Source organism: Microcaecilia unicolor, chromosome 4 (assembly GCF_901765095.1).
Source record: "Microcaecilia unicolor chromosome 4, aMicUni1.1, whole genome shotgun sequence".
NCBI classification, from domain to species: Eukaryota; Metazoa; Chordata; class Amphibia; order Gymnophiona; family Siphonopidae; genus Microcaecilia; species Microcaecilia unicolor.
The window spans coordinates 345,966,156-345,971,503 of NC_044034.1; positions in this window are offsets into that span (position 1 = coordinate 345,966,156).

Sequence of the window (5,348 nt, forward strand, 5' to 3'; positions counted from 1 at the left end):
GAGGGACAGCCTAGTGGTCACTGCAGTGGGCTTTAAGCAATGGAACCCAGGTACACTTCCCACCATAACTCCTGTATGATGTATTGTGAACAGTAAGATGTGGAGCAGACAGTCCAGGATGGCTTGCAATGGAGAAATACAGGACACTAAATAAATCACCTCAGAGGAAAAAGAGGCAATTCTCAGATGGGTAGTGAACTACACCAAGAGTCAGTTTGTTCCCTCACAAGACCTGATGTACCTTGGAGTCTGCTTTTGACACCTGGAGAGGGACCGTTTATCTTACTACAGACAGACTTTGTAAGCTCCAGACCCAGAAGAAGAGGGTCATTTGTGTGTAAAAAGCTCCAGAGGATTGGGAATACCTTCAGCTTCTCAGATAGATGGCAGCAACTCTGGAGGTATGAAGCCATTCCAGTAGGCATTATAATCCTGTGACCGAGAAGACCAATGAAACAAAGTCTGACTTCCAATCTCAAAGGTCCCTATGGAAGCACCTTTCTTGTGGGACAGCTAGGATCATCTTCTCAAGAGTATCTCTCTCAATCTCCCCCCTCCTCCAGACTGGGAGGTGGTCACCACAGATTCCACTGTTATAGGTGGTTAATGCAGGGGCGATGGTCATAGCAGGAGGCATCATGGGCAATCAACAGCTTGAAGGGAGAGCCATTTACCTTGCTCTGCAGTAGTTCCTCCTGTTGTTGGAAGGAAAGGCAGGCAGTTTGGGCCTTTCTCAAAAATCTGGGCGTGACCAGGAGTGCTGCAGTGGCACAGGTCAACTGGATCTGATGTTGTGCAGAATGCCACCTTGTACTGCTCTTGGCGGATCACATCACAGGTGTGAAAAATGTCCAGACAGACTTCTCAGACTGTATTTTCTGGGTCTCGAAGAGTGAGAGCTTAGCCTTTTGGCTTTCCATCTCCAAGTAGAGCATTGGGGGCCCAGAGTAATATGAAGGGTTCCTGGGAAGGAGCTTGGGTCAGCAGGGATAGATGCATTCTTGAAGCTCTGACTGAACCAGAAGCCTCTGTGTTTTCTCTCTAGCCTCTGAATGGCCATGTCCTCCCGGAAGATGGTGAAACATCTTATTCTGGTACTTCTGGTGGCTCCAGACTGGCCTTGGCGCCCCTGGTACATGGGCAAGATTTGCCTTCAGGCAGGGCCTGTTGCCCCTTCCAAGGTCCTACGTTCAACCCTTTCAGCTTATTCATGAGTCTTCTGTGGGGGACCATATCAAAGGCTTTGCTGAAATCCAAGTAAATTACATCTAACACACGTCCTTCATCTAGTTCTTTGGTCACTCAGTCAAAGAAGTCAATAAGATTTGTTTGGCAGGATTTTCCTTTGGTAAAGCCAAGTTGCCTCGGGTCCTGTAACCTGTTGGCTTCTAGAAAGTTAACTATCCGTTCTTTCAGCAGTGACGCCATTATTTTTCCTACCACCAACGTGAGACTTACCAGTCTGTAGCTTCCCACTTCTTCCCTATCTCCACTTTTGTGAAGAGGGGCCACATCTGCTTGTCTCTAATCCCACAGAACCTCTCCCGTCTCTAAAGATCTATTAAATAAATCTTTAAGAGGTCCCACCAGGACCTCTCTGAGCTCCTTCAGTATCCTGGGATGTATCCCGTCCAGTCCACCTTCAGATTCTCAAGCTGTTTATAAACTCTTTCTTCCATAAACAGCACAGTATCCACTCCATTCCCAGATGTTACCTCGGCAGCCGACCACAGTCCTTCTCCAGGATTTTCTTCCCTAAACACCAAAGAGAAATAATTGTTTAGCACGTTTGCTTTATCTTCATCACTCTCCACGTAGCCATTCTCATTATCTTTCAGTCTCGCAATTCCATTCCTATCTTTTCTCCTTTCTTTGATATATCTGAAAAAGGTCTTATCACCTCTCTTTACATCTTTAGCCATTTTTTCTTCCGCTAGCTGTATTTCCCTCTTCACTTCTTTGAGTTTAATCTGACAATCTTTTTTCCATGATCCTCTCATTGCGTTCTTTTGTATTTGTTGAACAAAGCCTCTTTTGCTCTTATTTTTTCAGCTACTTGTTTAGAGAACCAAATAGGCTTCCTGCTTCTCTTGTTTTGGTTTACTTTCCATGCATAAAGATCAGTTGCCATATTTACAGCCGCCTTTAGCTTGGACCACTGTTTTTCCACATCTCCTACACCTTCCCACACCAACAGCTCCTTCTTCAGGTATTCCCCCATTTCATCAAAATCAGTATGTCTGAAATGCAGTCCAAGTTTTCTGCATCCTAACTCCACTTTTGCCCTTTTTTTTTTTTTTTTTTTTATTTGTACCCTGTGCTTTCCCACTCATGGCAGGCTCAATGCTGCTTAGGTACTTATTTGTACCTGGGGCAATGGAGGGTTAAGTGACTTGCCCAGAGTCACAAGGAGCTGCCTGAAGTGGGAATTGAACTCAATTCCTCAGGTCCCCAGGACCAGAGTCCACAACCCTAACCACAAGGCCACTCCTCAAACCATATGGTGTGATGATCACTATTACATAGGTGGGCACTCACCCGGTTATTGGAAACACTTCCTCCATTCGTGAGCACTAGATCCAGCATCGACCCCTTCCCTCGTGGGTTCCGTCACCATTTGTCTGTGCAAGGCACTTTGACAGGCATCCACAATGGTACAACCATTTATAAACAAACCATTTGTTTGTGATTTATAAAAGGACAGTTTCTTTACATACTTTAATAAAATGATTTAAATATAAAATCCCAACTGTTCGAGGCTTGTGCAGATAGGTTCAGACAGCGTTCGCAGGGTTGTTGGGGACAAGCGTCGTCCCGGTGTCGTTCTTTACTAAGAACCAAACTGCTTGGGGACATTTAGATGCCAAGTTTTAGGAAACAAGATATAGACTGGATCCAGCTTTTACGTAGGCCCTACGGTGAATTACTGGAACACACAAATGCTGTAACTGCTAAACGATTACTGGAACACTCGCACTATACATAGGAACATAGTAGATGACGGCAGAAAAAGACCTGCACGGTCAGTGGTGTGCTGGAGAGGGCTCTTGTATTCAGGATACTGCGCCCCGAGCGTCATCTGACACCCGTTCTTATACATCATTAGTGATCATGCGCATAACACATGCCATACGTCACACAAGGACATGCACAGTACAAGCACATGTGCAATACAGTTAGTAGTTCTGTAGTTCTCACAGAAAAAGAGTACATCATACCTCAGTTTCATAGAAAATGTTACTTTGCAAGAAAATGTAACTTATTGCATTGTTTCAGCACATCCACACAATACAGCCTCTGTGTACTGATTGCGCTGACAGAGGTAGCTTACAGACCTTAATTGCTGACTACTACAAATTGTTATCCAGCTGCTGGTTAAGCTGGTTAAACTGAAGCTGTAAAGGTTTAGTTTAGGCTCATTTCATTAGAGGAAATCTGATTCTTTGGTTAGAACATAACTTTGGTTAAAACACAAAAGTATATGCAAGGTCCACACAAAGTCCAGATATAAAAGTCCTTCTAGAGCAAATAGTGCAAGTTTTGCCCCCTACACTCTCACCAGCTTGCGAGAGCTGTTTGTTAAATTTTTAAGAATTTTAAGAGCCAGTTGTTAAAATAGGCCCCATGTGGCTACTTTATTTTTTATTTTATTTATTGCATTTGTATCCCACATTTTCCCACCTTTTTGCGGGTTCAGTGTGGCTTACAATATGAGTTAAATGTTGGAAATACAATTTGTTACAGATTGGTTATGGATTCCATTGTGCAGAGTTATGCGAAACAATTGAGGTGTCATTAAGGAATGTAACAATGGAGCACAAACATTGAAACTTTGGAAGGAAACAATGGGAGCTTAGAGGGCGATAATAAGGCATGAGGACATATGGTATATATCTTTCTGTGAGTAAAGGTATGAGTGATGTGATATTACGGGACTGAGAGTTCAGAGGTGAATGTATGATGCATTAGTGAACATTAAGTGTGGACTTTATGTGTTTTGTTTCTTTCCGTAAATTTTTTCGAAAAGATGGGTCTTCAATAATCTGCGGAAGGAGGCTTGCTCGTTGATTGTTCTTAAGTTGCGCGGCAGTGTATTCCAAAACTGTGTGCTCATGTGAGAAAAGGTTGACGCGTGTAGCGCTTTGTATGTCACGCCCTTGCAATTGGGGAAGTGGAGATTAAGGAAGGTTTGGGATGATCTTTTGGCGTTTCTGGGTGGTAAGTCTATCAACTCATACATGTAGGCTGGGGCTTCGCCATGAATGATTTTGTGGACTAATGTGCATATTTTAAAAGTGACGCGTTCCTTGAGTGGAAGCCAGTGCAGTTTCTCTCGTAATGGTTTTGCACTTTCATATTTTGGCTTTCCAAAGATGAGTCTGGCTGCCGTATTCTGGGCTGTTTGAAGTTTCCTCAGTATTTGTTCTTTGTAACCTGCGTATAGTGAGTTGCAGTAATCCAAATAGCTGAGCACGAGGGATTGCACTAGGCTGCGAAAGACTTTAACAACCTGCTCCCAAAATGTGGGCTCAAGCCCACTCCTGAACTACCTTTTACTTTGCTGGCAGGGACGCTGAGCCCCACTGGCTAAATAAATAGACTGCCACTGCTTCCGGCTCTGAGCAGCAGGCTGGGACTTCTGGTGTATGCATATATCCGGTTTCAGAGCCAGAAACAAGCAGTGGGGAGCAGTGGCAGTGTATTTTGGCTGGTGGGGCTCTGCATTCCTGCCAGCAAAGGTATGCCTAATGTGTCCACATGGGTGGGGGGAGAGACATGTGCTGCCGCCCCCAAATTGCAGGGCTGGCTACGCCTGGAGAGAGAGCCCATTGTTAAAAATTTACCAGCACACTACTGTGCACGGTCCATCCAGTCTGCCCAACAAGATAAACTCATATGTGCTACTTTTTGTGTATACCTTACCTTGATTTGTATCTGTCATTTTCAAGGCACAGACCGTTAAGTCTGCCCAGCACTATCCCCGCCTCCCAACCACCAGCCCCACCTCCCACCACTGGCTCTGGCACAGACCTATAAGTCTGCCCAGCATTATCCCTGCCTCCCAACCAGCTCCCCCCCCCCCCCCCCCAATTCAATATCAAAAGCTGTACAATTTGTTTTGGGGTTTTTTTTTTTATCCTCATCGATACATTTTTGATAGTAAAGTGGAAGAACTTAGCCCCAGTGTCGTCAGGCGCTTTATGATTGATTATCATCACAGCGAATCAAGTCTGCTCCTAATTGAGTTCCCGCCCCGCTGCCTGTAGCCAATCAATTGTTCCTATACGAGTCCGCCTCCACCCTGGACCTGCAGCAGCCAATCAAGTGAGATCCCTGAGACGGGGAGA